Source organism: Jatropha curcas, chromosome 7, assembly GCF_041381405.1.
Source record: "Jatropha curcas cultivar XTBG-Jc1 chromosome 7, XTBG_Jcur_1.0, whole genome shotgun sequence".
Lineage (NCBI taxonomy): Eukaryota > Viridiplantae > Streptophyta > Magnoliopsida > Malpighiales > Euphorbiaceae > Jatropha > Jatropha curcas.
The window spans coordinates 22,596,666-22,615,359 of NC_143157.1; positions in this window are offsets into that span (position 1 = coordinate 22,596,666).

An 18,694-nucleotide genomic window follows, 5' to 3' on the forward strand; every position below is an offset into this window, starting at 1 on the left:
TCATGAAACGTTAAAAGCTAAACGTTACATGAATTAATTTTTTATAAAACGTTGACCTCTAAAAGTTAATTCAATTGTTATATCACAGAACACTATAAAAAATAACATTTAGCGTTTTCACCAGTTAAAAAGTTAAAATCTACTTAAAATATTATTCCAAACACGGTCTAAATATATGCATTTGATTTTGCTATTTATAGTATGACCGCGGTTCGATAACAACTATTTTTTTTTTAAAGAAAATAAAAAAATCCAACCTGATAGGTAGAAATTATAATTATTAACTCTTCAAAAAGCTAAAAGCTATTAAAAATATTATTGTTAAATACGATGTAAATAAGCATTTGATTTTGCTGTTTATAGCGTGAGAGTGATTCGAGAACAGGTAATTTTTTTTTTATTCACAAAGAAAATAAAAAATCCATCCCGATAGGTAGAAATTATAATTATTAATTCTTCATGCTATTTAATGTGTTGGTCTGTCCAAAATTATTACCATGTTTTTTTTTTGTTGCAAGGTGAGTTTCTCCATAATTGAATTTGTGTTATCAATCTTATAAAAATTCAGATTACTTACCACTTCGATCAATAATTCTATCCATCACAATTTTACTTATATTTCGAATTAAAATAAATTATGTAATATTTATTTTTTTAAATAAATTCTTATCCTCCTCAAATTCAAATATGTGATGTATTCTCACTTTTAAATGGTCAAATTATACTAAGAGTCACCTAAATTCACATTTAATTTTATAAGGTCACCTAACTTTAATTTGTCATTTTTTAGTCATTAAATTTTGATTTTTGTTTCAACGGGAGTTCACTTATCGGAATACCATCATAAAAAATACTAACATGGCAATAGAAAATAAAATATTTTATTCTAAAAAATTCGTATTCTGTCTTAATATATTAATTTGAAATTTACATGTTAATTTATTTGTCATTTACAAGAAACAAGTTTTAAATACTTACCAATCAGATGTGATTTGATTGGTCTTCCTTAATCAATTTAGTGAATGTTATTTAAAGATGAGAGTTACCTTACCATGTAGTATTTCGGTTCATTCAACCTTTTCCGTATAAAAAAGAAAAGGGGGAAAATGCTTGCCAATCCATTCCTTATACATTCAATTCTGGCTCATTATTTTTCTTGTATTTTTTTTATCCAATTTTTACTAATTGCCTTTATTAAATTTATTATTCCCATGCAGGTAAATTTCCAATAAAACATTAAACACCTGTTATAAATTTTAAAGTAATGTTTCTTTTATTTTTTTAAAAAATGAAATGATAATAGAGTGAAAAAAAAAATGCACTAAGTTCTACTGACTGATAATGTCATATAAAAGCTAGCTAGATTTGAACATTATGGCTGGTAGATAAAAAATATTATAGTTACTGGGAGAGTAACGTTTTACAATATGTTCTCTTAAACTCTAAATACTGTTATAAATATTACGCCACCAAACATTATTAATAATAAAAATAAGTCAAAATACTAATCGTTACATGAGAAACTATTTTGACTTAGTTTTGATTCTAGTTAAATTGGTTTTTGCGTTGATATTTTATTCTTCTTCTTTTGTCTACTTTTCTTTAAATTTGAAATTAAATTAGATTAGATTTATAGATTTTGATTCTAAAATCTTTGGAAAAGTAATCCTCTTTATTTTTAATTTGATTCAAACTTTTTTAAAATCTATTCTATCCAAATTTATCCGAACTGAGATGTAAATTTTTTTTTTTTAAACTATATACAAATATGGAATACAGATTAATAAATTTTTATAGAAAGTCTAATAATAAATTACTCATACAAAGAATAAAAAAACACATCTTGAATTTTCAGAGCATAATATTTGTGACATTGGCCTATTCATGACAATTGTTTGATTCCATGGTCTTTCTACAAGTCCGATCTAGTTACCTTCAAATTTCTTCATTCTACTATTAGAGAAGAGATCTACACTGCTTTTTGCATAACTGTAATAACTCAAAACTAGTAACAATAATAACTCAAAACTAGCTCTGAGAATAAAATTTCAAGATATGAATAAGAATAAATTATAATATTTGGGCAATAATAATTTAGATTTGTATACAGATCTGAACATTACATGCAAAAAAAATAATAATAAATAAGGAAAAGGGATAACCATCAGCAAGAGCTCACTGTGAATGCCAGTAAAAAAAAAAAAAAAAAGAAAAAGACAGCTTTTAGGTTTTAACTGAAATTTAAACTTTGAAATTCGCTTTAGATGATTTTATTTTGACCAATAGATTAAAGCATTTTTTTTAACTTTTTAGTCACTAATCTATAGTATTATTAGAATTAAACCTTTCAAATCAAAGCGAGTCGATTGGAAATTTGTAACTTACCTAAAAGTCCAATTGAAGAATGGAAGTATCTGACCTATCATTTTCTATACCACTTGGCATAGAAAAGCATATTACCACTCCATGTTAAAAGTTCATTTACGAGGAAAATACAAATTATAATAAATGAAACAATGTCACTTTAGATTAAAATTAATGAACAAAGACATTGAAACTTACATTTTTTATATTGCATTAGTCCAACGATAAGTGTGAATAAAAAACTTAACCATAAAATATCTTAATATATATATATGAGAAATTTAATTTTTAGCAAATTAATAAAATAAACTTAATAAATTATGCAAAAAGCAATTCTTCATATAATTCAAGAATTTCACTTTCATTTCAATTTAAGAAAACCAGTATAGGTTACCCTCAAAAATCAATATAACAAGTGGGGAATAAACAATATTTTCAATCTTTTTCCAAATCAAATAGATAATTAACCAATTTTGGGAATATAATAATGGTGTTTTTATCTTTTAATGTAGTAGTGGGAGTAAACTAAAGTAAGAAAATGACTTCACTTTTAGATAATTAACATTTTTTTTTTTAGATTAACATTAGATTTAGACTTTCCTTTTGTATATTTTTTTTCTTTTAAAAAAAGAAAAAAGAAAAAAGTACACATGAAAAATTGCATTAAAAATATGTAACTAGTGGACTATATTGTTGCAATGGGTGTCATCATAAATGCATTGAAGAGTCTTTGTATTTATAGTAAAAGGCTGGTAAGAAGCTGCCATTGATTTGCTCTTTAGATACCTACCCAAGTTCTTACCCTCCTCCCCAAACATTTTCTAATGCAGTGTTTGTCTCTTAAAAAAATGGGAGGACAATCCATCTTAAAAAATGAGTAAAGAACTCAGGAATTGTGACTCTCTTGTATTTGGTTAATTAAATTATTATTATATAAATTACCAAAAAAACAAAATAATTCATTAATTATTACAAAACTCATAAGTTTATTTATTGATTAGATTTTTATCCAATATTAATTGTTTTAATAGCTATTAGATATTGTAGGAGCAATTGTATTATTAGTTGTTAGTTAAATATTAGAGGAGTAACGTTTCATGATTAGATATGGAAGGGTGGCGGGTACCCTCAAATTTTGAGCTACTTATACTCATATCCGTTTCAAATTTTATTATTCTATTCGTACCAAATTTATTTAAATAACCGTTTATGTACCTATATTCAAATCTGTCTAAAATTTTATTACCTTTATCCGTCGTAAACCTATTTAAAGAACACATTAAATGGGTAGAATATTTTCAAATTTTAAACTATCCAATCCCAAACTTTATTTAAAATACATCTTTTACTAATAATGGATAGGATGCTCATAAGTACCCATGACTAAACCCGATTAATATAGTGGATAACGGATAATGAGGATACAAAAACATATATTTATACCTTATTGTATCCGTTACGAATAGTAATTTCAATATTTATACTCATTTCGAACTCATTTATAACTACATACTGTTACTCTCGTTAAATGAATCAAAGAAGGGCTTACATATACACTCGTACTGCTTCCATACCTATTTTGGTCCATTCTCTCAAATCTCAATCTCTAAACATTACTGTGAACATTGCATCATCAAACAATATAATAAAAAAGAGTTAAAATATTAAATATTGCTCCTAGTGTAATTTTAAATTTGTAACTTAAAATCTAATTATCATATAGATTGAAGGATTATATTTGCTTAGATTGAATTTACTGCACCATCACCTGAATAATATCATGTTATTGTTCTTTGATTTGTTAAGACTAATAGTTTTGTACAAAAGATTCTAAAGATATTTTGATGCTAAATAAAAGAAAACAAACAAACAAACACCATGAAAAAGTATGGACATGAGGGGCCATTACTCTAAATTTTTGTCAATAGATTAGCAAATCCTTAATTAGAATTGATTAGAGGTGATGTTAATGGCTTCGTAATAAAAAATGAAGAAAGAAAATGAAAGAAAAAGGAAAAGGAAAAGGTAAAAAATAAATGCACCAATCCTACATGTTTTTATCTTTTTCAAAGAAATTTGGCCGTCCGTTTGGTGGTGTGCTTTTTGTCTCATAGAATAATTGGTGTTTCATCCATCAATATAAAAACAAAAGACGTTAATAAATATGTTACTCTTTCTGTATCATAGACTTTTTATTTTTACCCGTCCTAAAATATAGTCTTATTTCATTTTTTAAAAGATTATTATTATCTAATTCCTTAATATATCACTATTTAGTATACATCCATGTCGCTAATGATATTCATTATTTAATATTATAAGGGATATTTTGAGAAAAAAAAACTAAACAAAATATAATTCAACTATATTAATTAGTTTTACTTAATCTATGTGAAAGTCAAACTACGTCTCTATATATATATAGACTGAGGGAGTATTAATTAATTAATTGCCTTCTGTAGAACCATGCACTTTTGAATTAGCGCGGGCTACAAGAACACGAGCAACCTTTTCCTTTAAATAACATTCACCAAATCGAAATAGAAATTGCAAGATATCCTTGCTAACTATTAAGAATTCAATAGAAATTAAACATATTATTTTTATAAATAAATGATGCTGTCGGGAACTAATATTGTATTTCAGTTTAAATGATATATTTTTATCAATTAAAACGAGATATTTCAGTTAGATTTTATATAATAATAATTTTGTAAATACATTAAAAACTAGCACCAATATGTAAAGAATAGTTCAAGTGATAAAATATATGCATTTGAGTTCAATGGATGACTTCTATAAAATTAAGATTCAATTAGTAAAAAATGCACTTATAAAAAAATTAGGGATGAAAGTAGGCCAAATATTCGTAAATTTTGAACTATCCAATACTGATAACTGTTCAGAATTTTACTACTTACATTCATTCTAAATTCATTTATATATTTATATCCGAATCCGTTTAGATAGTGAGTACCAACTGATTTATACTCATATTCTATTATGCATAGTAATTTTACTTTCAGAGCCCATTTCAAACCTACTTATAATTACTTGTACACTCGTTAAACGGATTGGAACGAATGGTGTTCTAAATACTCCTTCAACTTTCATAAGGAGAACCAAAAAACTCAAACGCGATTAATCTCACTCCTAAATATATTAATTTCAAACGTGGTTAAAAATCTTTTTTTTTTAAAAAAAAAAATATAGGCAGCAATTTCAAACAAACTTTACATTAATTATATTACAAATAACTCAGCCACCCCTTCAAGAAATAAAAGCAGAAATAGCCGCTAAAAATAGAAACTACAAATTTTAAGTTCCGAAGCATTTTCTAAAAGCTTTGCTCTTTAATTGGTTTATTTTTCTTAAGCAATAATTATTACATCGAAGTGCGAAGTAGATTAATTATAACAATAACGTGTGTTCCATTGATTAATGTTAATATAAAATTAAGTCTAATGATTTCATTAATCCTATTTTCTTATAAGTAAATTAAGAGAAAGAGGATGTAGGCTAGTCCACATAATTATCATGTGGCAGGAATGCTTTCATCCATTCCTCCCAATAGATTTGACAAAGAGGAAACAAGATGGAATAGATGTTATTCTTCTATTATTAAACATCAACTTGATCATCTTTGAAAACTACCCACTACTTCACATTTACATATAATATAATTAATATATATAACAATAATTAATCAAGTGGGAATTAATCAATGGCTCTTGCTTGTAGTTGTTCCCTGCAAAAGACTTCTTACATTATAACATACTGCAAGTGACATTTGATTTGATTTAACTATGACTTGATGACTCCTTTTGGATGGTCTTTCTTTTAAAGAAGGTTAATTAAAATTAATAGATCATTATATTTAATTAAATAAAATGAATGTTACTCCCCACGTGTGATATAGAATAGTAGGAATCCTTTATCCCTTAATTAAGACTACGAGAAATAGTAATTAGTTGACAGCCATGCCCATATGAGTCTTGTGTGCCAAGATTGACTTCATTCTTTACTGTAACAATATTGCTAATTTTCACATTTAGAAAGTTAAAAGGGATAGAAAATGAATTTACAAATTGGAGCATCTAATAAAATTTTTTTATGATTTAAAATGTTTAACAAATGTAATTTTATAAATTTAAATATTAAATAGATCAAAATAAAAATTAAAAGCACTATAAAAAATTTATTAAGAGTTTAGGTGAATTTACATATTTTGCCAATAAAATACAACTTTTGTAAAGGAGATCTTGATCTCAATTAGATTTGGTCAGCAATACAATTGCAGTCAAACAATTGACTTTGGAACACATTGATTAACCTTTTTTGTTTTTTCAAATTTTGTCACGAATAGGTTCATAAATTATTTTTTTGAATTTAATTTTATTTTTTTTAGAAATCGAAACTAACAGTTAGAAATTGGTGATGACACCCTTAATAATTGTCCATCTCCATAAATTTTTCTACAAATCAAATACTTGACATTGTAAAGATCTTCCATTAAATGTGATTTTTACTTATTTTCTTAATATTGAATTATTAATTTATAAAATATAATTTTTCAGTCACTCATCAAGTGCCTAAAGATGAAAACCAAACTAGTAATTAATAGCATTAAATTACGAATTACAAAATTTTAATTATAAATTTAATTTTTTTTCAGTTAGATTAATGAAATCGTCAGCCCTGACGATCGCATGTGCTTTATACCACGTGTTAGATAGAAGGAGCAACCTGCAACCATTTTGTACTTATGCTGCCTTCACTTCCATGCAACGTGGGTTCTCCCATGTGGGGATCATTTTGGTTCAAGTTTTCATTCCATGTCGTGGCATGTGAGGTCTATTTTACTATTACCAATATGCACTTATATAATTATTGTTTTTGGAAAAAAATTTTTTGAAAAGGTCCAAGGGATAATCTTATAGCAAATTTTAAATAGTCTGATTTTTATTATAGGTTAAAATTAGAAAAAATATATATTTCAATAGTATTATTAACCTAAATTAAGGATTTTTTTTTTGTTTTCTCTTATGTCTCATCATTTTTTTTTCTCTTTTCTCTAGCTTACGATTTATCTTTTTTCAATCTAACTTCTTTAGAAAGATAAAAAAAAAAAAACAAGAACAAGAACGGAAAAACAAAAGCTGAAATTTGAGGACGATGAGAAAAAAAAAAAAAACAAGCCGATGGAGAACGTGGAAGTTGGAAGGGAAAATAAAAGAAAAGAGAGAGTAAAGAGAAGAAAAAGCAACAATAAATAAAAATAAGGAATCATGGAATGAGTTTGATATTTTTCTATCTTAAGTGAACTTAAGAGTTTAATTCTTATGAATGAAATAAATAATTATGGGAGCATTTCATTCTTAATGCATCGATCCGACTCGTATAAGATTTAATTCTAACTCAATATGCTGAGAATGGTCTAATCTTTGATTTCATCCCAAACCTTTTTCGAGTAGTTACAATTTTAGGATGCAATTGCAATTATATCTTAATTTGCTTTTAGGATGCAATTGCACCCTAAAAGCGAATTACAACATTCTAAACTTATCGATTTATTACAATTGCATTCTAAAAGTAAACAAAAGTCGGAATTTTGATTAAAATCATAATAATCGAAGTATTTAATCAATAAATAGTTAATCAAACCAAGTATTCATAATCAAGATTGCATCTTTGTTTTTAAAATTGAACAAATTTTAAGATGCAAAAATAATGAGTTGCATATTAATTTAAGGCTATATTTTCTAGGACGGCGAAAAAAATATGGTGATTCCTTTGTCACTATTAGTAGCCGTCATTTAATTCCCTATAATGGGAGAAGATAATATTCTCTCCATCTCAAAATATAAATGGTTTTGAATATTTTGAGGAGTAATAAATGATATCTTTCCAATAATATCTTTATTTACATTAGATACAATAACTACCTTCATATGTTCCTCTTGGTTTGAGATAAAGGGTAATTTGATCAAAATACCTTCGGTTTTGTTATAATTTAGGAGAATTAATTATTTCCTTAATCTCATTGCAATAACCTTAAACGACTTATATTTTGAAATATATGGAGTAAGTTGAAGGATAAAAGAGACAAAATAATTAATTCTTTCTTTAATTATAATATTATGAATTGGTTAAGAAATCCATTTTTACATTATTTTAATCAGAATTTCAACCTTAAATTATTTTTCGGGCGGAATTGTAACAAATCAACAAGTTCATGAATTGCATCCTAACAGCAAATTAAATTGTAATTATAATTTACAACTAGGTTGATAAATTTAGATTGCCCAAGATACAAAAGTCGATTTAAAGTAAAATTGCAATTGCTTAAAATTTTGGAAGGAAAGTGGTTGGCCCTCGCTGAAAATATGTAATTAATATTAAAAAAATAAAAATAAGAAGAAATATGTGAGAATTGAATCTTGGATCGGAAAAGAAAGTCATAGGTGAGAAAGGAAAGAGAAGTGAAAGAAAATATGGTAGAATAAGGAGGGAAAAAAGTGGGATGAGAAGTGTTTATTATATTAATAAACTGTTGGTTGCAATAGTAAACTATCTCAATCCTTAGGAGGAAGTCTATTGTCCAAAAGTTTCTATATTGTTCGAAAGAGATTATATCTTATGATTTTATTTTTTTTTTAAAAAAAACTTTATAAAAGTAATCTGGTTCCGAAATTATTTTCTAAAATAATGTGATATATTGTAAGCTCCTTTAAAATTGTCATTATGGTTGGTTTAGTAGAATTAGGTAATTATGGTGAAGAGGATTCAAACTCGAGACTTCTCATGCAGTACATTTTCTACAAAAGATAAAAAAAACCACCACAGCTGATTGGCTAAGGCTAAATAATTGTTTTTCAGTTCCCCAAGACATTCACATTACATTTAGAAAGTTTTTCAAATTTATATCAGTTAGTTAAATAATTTTCCAAATCAGATTACTTGTATGATAGACATAAAATGAGAGGAAAAAATAAAAATTATTTTTAATTCAATTTAAGGAATTATTGTTAACCATAAATATCTTCCAACAAAATATAATGTAGGTGCGATCGGATCTTACTCCTACTTAAACCCATTGATCTAGTCAACAAATTTGCTTAAAGAAGCTCTATTGACTGTCTCCCATACGGCATGACAACTGGCCAATTAGAATCAGAACTAAACTTGAACCAAACCTTATTGTGATGAACCACAGTTATTCTGAAACTGACGGTTTAAAAAATTGAATCGAAATCCACAGTTCACGAGCCAATTTCATTTTGGTCCGGTTCAATACATGCATTACCTAGAAACACTTTGTTTTTCAAAAATTTTAAATCTGTAAGCATTTTTCAGCTATGAATAGGTAGACATATGTATTTGAAATTGAGAAATTTATTACTTTCTTATTTTGTTATGTAGCAAACGTTATGGCTCTATTTTCTAAGCCTTATATTAATTTTTTATTTGAAAAATAGATGCAGCTGTGAAATTAAATTCTCTATAATTAAAAAAAAAAATGAACACAACATTAGAATTATGATCGAAACCGTCCGTTCATCAGAACCAGACTAAAATCAAATTAGAATCGGAACGAATTAAAAATGTGGACTTAAAAACCGGTTCAAATTTAAAAGTTTAGAAATCTAAAAACTAGGGTTTCAGTAAATCAAAACCTTCGCTTGAATCAACGAGCCATGCCTGACTACAATCAATTACTAGCAGGCCAAAGTAAGAACCACCAAATATCTAACACTGAAAACTTCTCTATCTTTGATGGCCTTCGCAATCCGAGGGTCCACATAATGATTTTCCGGCAAGCAGCAATGATTTCAAGCGATTTTATTAATTGTAATAATTTTATTAGATAGAGTTATTAATGAGTTAAGTTACTTGTTAACTACTCTTAGAATGGATTTAAAAAAAAAAAAAAAAAAAAAATCGTTCGAACTCATTCAATAAATTTAATGATATGAACTCGAACTTATAAATGAGTCACTATTTTTTTTTAACTACAAACTATAAATGAATCAAGTTTGTTTAATTCGACTTGGCTCATTTATGGCCTAAGTATTGAATATAGACAAAAATGACTGTCATGATAAATTTTAATCTTATAAGAAAGATAACCGCAATCATTTTCCCATAAAATATAAATATGGGTTGCAAAAATTACATAAAAAATATATCCCATTTACTATTTTCTTTATCAAAAGGGAGGGCTGAAAAATCCAAACTAACAACTTATATTTAATATAATTAGATTAATTAATTCTGGACTTTTTTTTTTTTTTTTCAAGAGATCCTTCTTGCCTTTCTTTGACCGCTTTGCACTTGGATGATTGCTTGATAAGGCATCCAAACAGTAGAAAATATAAGCTGATAGATAACATATCACCTAATTAATATATATCTACATTATATATTAATTCCAGTATGTGATTTAGAATATTCCCACATGGTTGGACTCCAACATTGTAAACAGGTTTTCCTTCCTGTTTGTTTTTTTTTTTTTTTTTTTTTTTTTTTTTTTAAAGGAAACTGTCTTTTTCATTTTCAAAAGTAAACAAATTGCAATACTCAAATAATCTGAATTGCATATCACTTGATTGCATATATAAACTCTCTTGCTTATGTGTATGTTATTCCCACTTGCTTTTTTCCTCATCATCCTTCTGGCCAGCATCTATTCATCTCATCTACTTGTCCATACACACATGTAATAAAGACATGAAAAATACAAAAGTACATTCAAGTTGTGAAAATGATTGCATTTTTTATTTCCTTATTGTTTAATTCATGTTGTGGAACTTTTAGATCCAATTTTATCTAAAAAAAAATGTACTAGATCTAATCATTACAAGCTTACATATAGATTAATTCATCCACCAACTCTAACCAACTTTTTTATAAGTAATAATAAAGTCTTTTTATGCATGAAAATTTAATTTATTAGCACTACTATCATCATCAATTTGTTATTTTTAAGGCATGATCAATAGAACATAATCCTGCAGTTAAAACTCTAAAATGTTAAGACACGCTTAAATTTAATATACGATGTCTCTCCAATGTTAGAAGGTCGAGTCGTAAAAATACATCATGGAGATAAATGTAAACTTGATTTTTTTATTATCCTAGCTGTATCATTTATATACAAGAAAGAAAAGTCTTGATATATAACCCACATGTCAGGTTTTTTAAACTAATTGATTAACATCCTAACATTTTTACTGACTATCTAACAATTTTGATGAATGAAAAATAAAACTACCTAACTGTAAATTTTTTGAAAATGACTGTAAAAAATATTTGTATTAATACATGTATAGAAAGAAAAAATAACAAACCCTGAAACGAAATTAGCCTTGTGTTAGAAAGGATACACAAGGATGCTCGTAAAACCTTTATCCTAAGAAAACTGTATAAACCTTGTAAAATTAAACATTTCATATGCATAGTCTTAAAAGCTACGTACACTATATATAGTATGATTACATAGGAAGACTACACATGAACTAACATATACAAGCTTTTTAGGTTGTGTCGATGGCTATAAAGAATTAATTAATGCAATTTTACTGTCTTTAAAATTTGGCGTTCGCACATGTGCTATAACCTAGCTAGGGTTCCATCTTTCAACATTTACGTCCCTCAAAAGAATATTCCATTCCTTGATTAATTTTATTCAATTTTAGCGGCTGCTTTTGAATTAATATATAAAAAATATAATACTATAATATAAATAAATTAATGAAACGTGTCCCTTTAGCATCGATTGATGTTATGTAGTTTATTAACTCCTCATATTAAGCATAACAATACATTTTAATTAGGCCTAATTTGTTATTTTTTCCAAACTTTAGCAATTATATTCCAATTGGATATATTAGTTGGGATTATTGCATTCTATATTAATTTTATTCCAATTGGATTCAACCAATTGAACAGGATAAAATTGATCTATCGATTGATTTGATTTGATTTTGAAATGGTTTGATTGCCATTTTATATACAAAAAGTTTGAAAAATTTTCATTTCGGTTGTCTTTATAAAAATCTTAGAAAAAAAAAATTTACACAAATTAAATTAAACAAAAAAAATATTGAATTGAATCAATTGGGTAAGAATTGAAAAAATATTATACAAAGGGTAAATATGAATAACAAAACTTATTATTTGTAAAATTTATAGATGTAACAAGTATGTGAGAGTTGAGGGAATAAAGTAAATATAGTTTGATAAAAAATTTTTTAAATATTTTATATGAAAAGACTATTTTGCAGTAATAAAAAAATTGGAGCGATCATCGTTTAATTAGTTTCTTTGTTTGAAAGGAATCATTTAATTAGTTTCTTAAAAAATAAGAATAGGACTTTTAGGTGAAATTTGAGGGAATAAATAATTCTTTTTTATTTTTTTTTCAAAATTTTTAGGGATTAAAAAATTGATCTAAAATGACCTTATAATTTACGAAAAGACAAAAACAATAGATTCCTTTAAGTACAAAATAAAAATCACAACTGAAAAGTCAAGGATCGACAGAAGAAAACACATGCCATGGTTTACAATTTTGAGAACATTTTTAAATTCTTTTTCCTCTTTACCAATCAGAAATTTTTTGTAATAAATTAATATTGTATATTTTAGAAATAAATTAATTTTTCTTTAAATTTGGTCTAAATAATGAGCTGTAATTTGTATGTTTCCGTACTTTTCACGTGTTAAACATAAGTACAGAAAACTGAAATGGGTTCCATCATGAAGGAAAAAAAAAAATAAAAACAAAAAAAAAGAAATATTGCTAAAGGGAAAGGTGATGGGCTGGTGAACTGAAACTGAAATGAGAGTCAGCTTATCTTATCGCTTTGGGGTGTCGGTGGCGGTCACCTTCATTTCCAAAATACACAGATACTGGCACTTTTTTTTCTTTTTCTTTTCCTTTTCTTGCCATTATATTTGTATTTTGTTAACAAATTTTTGATATAATGACATTTCATATAAAGAAATACTGAAATTTAAAATAACTTTAAACATTAAATTTTTATAAAAGTAATTTAAATTTATTTTTTTAACAGAAAGATATTTGTTTTATGTAAGCGAATTAAATAATTTTAATTTTTTTTATTGTTTATAAATAAATTATTATATTAAAAATTTAGATATCCATTGTTTGTCGATTAACAAAAAATTTTAAAGTTTCTCAAAAAAAAAAAAAAAACAAAAATAATTAAAGTTGACTCTTATTATGGGCCTCAGCGATGGTCACTTCTCCATTTGAAACTTTGGGCTTTTGCATGAACATGTCAGCCATTTCTCTCAATATCCATAACCTCATCAAGTCTTCCTTTTCGCGTGAGAGAGTTCCATTTGTCATTTTTTATTTATAGGTCAATAACTGCTTACCATAGTAATATAATTTTACTAAAATTAATTGAATATTATTTATAAAATTTATATATTGCTTCAATAACTCTCAATGTTCCTTCTCAAAAAAAAAAAAAAAAAAAAAAAAAATCTCAAGGTTAAAGCTAAAGAATTTTAAATTATGCACTACATGGGCCCTGTTGTTCTTGGTAAACATTAGGCCTTCACTCTCTCTAGTTTTGGGTCATTGGACTTATGTGCATACGTATTCAATAATCAAGTACTCATAGAAACCCAAGTAACTAACTTGAATTTCCTTTTAGATCTATCATTTTCCCTTTTTTTTTTTTTTTTTCCGGTCTATGACCACCGGTATCTGGTAAGTCCACTAGACTCTAACTATATTCGGCTTGAGCAATGTGGAGCCCATACAAGAGGCGACTCTCCCAGCGTGATAATTTATATACCAATGTTCAAATTCGAAACTTTCTTTAAAAAAAAGGATGAGTTTGATTTTCAAATCGTCATTAAACAATTTTTTGCATTTTATTTCGAAAAAACAGAAATATGCATAAAAAGACATAGATAGATAGTATTAATAAAAATTAATAAGAATCCATCCAAATTAATACAAGACATTACCGAAAGAAAAGAAATGGTCGTCGTTTGGAGATGGACAATAATAACAGTGGCAGTCGTGGATGAAGTTTGAGATTTGAGTTTTGGTGGCAGTCTGCATTTACAATATTGGAAGCTCTGCCTTTTTAAAATGTTTTCCGCTTATTTTTCATTGATAATATGTTATTTTACTTGACTAATTTTCTTTTAATCCCCAAACAATGAAAAATATTTTAAAGCAGTTTATTTTCAGCAAATTAAGGGAGTCGAACTATCTGGACTGGCTCTTCATTTCACTGACTAATCTTAATTTTTACCAAAAAGCATAAATAATGATTGATTGGTCAAGTTATTGCTATATAATCCTAGGTTTTTTTAAAAAAAATATAATTCATTAATAATAAAATCAAGTATTACAAATATTCAATTAGGCCAAATATAGAAAGTTAGTTGATCCTTCAACAATAAAGAATTATTTATATTTTTTTTTTGAATAATAAAACTAAAACTAAAAGAAACAATATTGGATTTTCCAGTTGAAGATAACCTTACCCGATATGAATTTTCATAATAGTAATTGATCCTTTAATTGATTTGAATGACAAAATAACTTCTTCGGATCTTCTGTGCTTGGATTGATTTTCCAAAAACTTATTGCGTATGACCTACATGGATGAGGTCAAGCCACTATACGTTAATAGTATCAATGGAGGAACAGGCCGCATTACCAGACTCCATTGATCGAAGACACGCATTAGTAAAAGAATATCTAAAATTTTCAACTAAATAAAATTAAATATCATATCTTTTAAGAATAAACCTTCACAAAGAAAGAACTAAACCCTAACGGAAGAAGGGATAAAAGAACCCCAAATATACAGACAAAGCAACAATAGCAAAAAAAAAAAAGATTTATTAAAAGAAAATAGATCTGAGTTTATTAAAAACGAATAAAAGATTAGGAGCGAGAAAAAAAAAAAAAAAAGAAAAGTAAGGGGCTACTACAGATTAACAACGGTAGCTCCAAACAAAAACTAGGATTAGATAAACCAGAGAAAAAAGAGAAAGAGAGAAACTCTAAACTAGTCCGTTTTAGAGTTTTTTTAAAAAATTTGTAATCCTAGTTTTTGGTCAAATATATTAATAAGGATTTCGGTTTTAAAAATTATACTATTTATTCTCTGAATTATAATTTTGCTGCACTATAAAATTCAATTGTTAATTTTTCTATTAAATCACCGTGAAATGTTAAAAATATCCCTAAATAATTATTATGTAGTCCAATTAGTTTGCTCAAATAAGCTAAGGAGTATCACGATTTTCAAATCACGCTATTAAATTTTATACTATAATTTCTTTACATTACGAAGTCCTTCCATAAAAATTCTTCTAATACTTTATTAATAAATCCAATAATAATAATAATAATAATAATAATAATAATAATAATAATGCAAAAGCCAAATAAGTAAAAATTTAATGGTAAAACATGCATAAAAATACGCCAACTTGCATTTGAAAAGGAAAATTAAATGTTTTTAATATTAAAATATTAGATATTAAAATCAACTTATATATATATATATATATGTGGAGTAAATAGTGTAATTTTAAAAATTAAAATTTTTACTAATATATTTGACCAAACCATAGGGACTATGTAATAATTATTTTTAAGTGTATTTTTTACATTTTATAGCCATTTAACAAAAAATTAACCGTTATAACTTATAATGTAATGCAATTATAATCCAAGGACGAGATATCATAACTTTAAAAATCAAAATCTTTACTAGTGTATTTGATGAAAATCTAGGAACTATATAGTAATTACCCTGTCAGATAATATATTAACTATTTATTCCTTTAGTTTTGGTTGAGATTATTGAGACATCCTTACTATTTCATAAAATTATTAATTTGTCCCTAAAATTTAATCCTCATGAACTATTTAGTCGTTCTGTCTAATAAATGTCAATCTTGCCATTAAATATATTGTAATGTTTGATTGTTTTCATTCACATTTAATATAACATTACTCTTTAGTCCATCATAGTTATCATTAAATTACTGTTTAGTCTCTTTATTAGTAGTAAAAATTATTGTTTTTGGATGAAATGACTATATATAGTATAACGGAGTTAAACTTTAGAAATTAAAAAGCGATTTTGCTAAATAGTGAGGGTATAAATAAATAATTAATCACTTTATATATAGAATAACATTTGAAAGTAAAAAAAAAAAAAAAAAAAATCATAAATAGTTAATAAAATCATCCTAATGTCTTTTTTGTCTTTGCATTTTGCTTTGTAAAAAAATCAAAATTTATGCTTATGATGAAGAATAAAAAAGATAAAAATTGGAAAAAAAAAAAAAAAAAGAGGGAACCAAATGAAATTACATGTATTGGAGATATTTAGCCTGAGGGAAATGACTGTTGTGCTCGGTTGAATGCAATTAGAACTAACCTTCCATTTGGTGAGAAGGAAGAAGGAGAAAAGTAGGAGAAATTGCTCTGGTCTTCCTCTAACTTGGAAAAAATAGGTTACAAAAAAGTCCTGAAAAGCTGCTGAGGATATACAAGTTATTAATATTTGTTGGAATGATAAGAAAATTTAACCCTAAAAATAAAAATATAAGTTTGATCCTCAGACACATTATTGGAAGGATAGAAAACTTTTATGCTCTGTAGCATGTTGGATTGCACTTCCTAATTATATTAAAAAAATAAAAAAACATTTACAAATCTTAAAAATAAAAATCTAAAATAATTAAATTCTCTTATATATGATAATATATAGTTATTTTAGTAGTTATGATCCGTTTGATTCTGTAAAATAATTTGTTGAAAAATATTTTTCAAATAACTTATTTTCCGTTGTTTGGTTGTAATATTGAAAATTAGTTTAAAATATCAAAGTCTTTATCTAATAATACCATAAAAAATGTTAATAATAATAGAAATTTTATAATTTAAAAATTTATATCGTTAAATATAAGAAAAATATAAAATATGAAAAAGCCTCCGGTGACCGGTGGTAAATGGTGACTGGTGATAGCGAGTACAATAAGTAATATAAATTAAAAAATATAGATTTATAAGATTTGTCAATATCCGAAAAATATTTTGTTCTTCTTCTTTAAAAAATAATTTAATTTTTCTTTGAAAAAAAAATACTTTTTATTGATTTATTTTTCTAAACGCTTTAAATAATAAAAAATTAAAAAAATTATTCATTGAAATTATTTTACGAAAATAAATAAATTTTTAATTAGGTACGTGGAGACTTTCCATTTTTTCTCTCTCTTAATCATATCAGAAACAAAATAACAAAGAATAGAAAAAAGAAAGACAAAATAAAAATAAAAATAACACCTAATGATTGTGATTTGTGACAAAGTTGACATGTCTTGACTTGAAGAATTGTTATGAATCAACAAGTGGATAAGGAATTTGGATTCCCAAAATTTCCAATGTTCTAGATATAGATACTACAATAATCTGTTGGCCCGAGGAAAGCAACGGTCAAAATGTTTTTATTTTATTATTGGTTTTATCATTCTATTAATAATATACTAGTCTTTAGAATAAAGTTATTTAGATCAGATTTTATTAAATATGTAATTTTATTGTTAAATAATACTATCAAAGATCAATTTTGTAGAAATCTTTCATAATTATCAGAAACGTTTGTAAATATATTAGGCTGTCAATCGATATATTGTATTTTATTTTTCATAATAATTTGTGGTCTCTATATAATTATTGTCAGATAAAAAAAATTATATATTTTCTAAGAATTGAATTGTATATATAGATTAAGGTTGTGTTTGACAGCAGCTTTTTAAATAATTTTTACTGATAAAATAATTTTTTTAAATAACTTCTAACATTTTGACTAGTTAAAATGTTAAACATCATTTTTTCATATTATTAAGTAATATAGCTTTTAAACTGAATTTTAGAAGTTAAGATAATATTTTATAAAAGTAAACTCATGTAGTATTCAACTTTTAGGGTATGTTCGTTAAAATTGGTTATCTTAATAGTTGTTAACCGCTAACTGTTTTAGTAGTATGAAACACTAAAAGCTAAACGTTATATGAATTAACTTTTCGCAAAACTCTTTATTAACATCTAAAAGCTACTTTAAACGCTATATTATCGAATGCTATAAAAATAATATTTCACATTTTGACTAATCAAAACGATAAAAAACTATTTAAAAAGCTATTGTCAAACATTATTTTAACGTTCTATGAATTGTAATCAAACAGATAATAACTATTAAAACGGTTAATTTTTCTCGATAGATATTATATTAAATTTTTGAGTTGGTTGTAT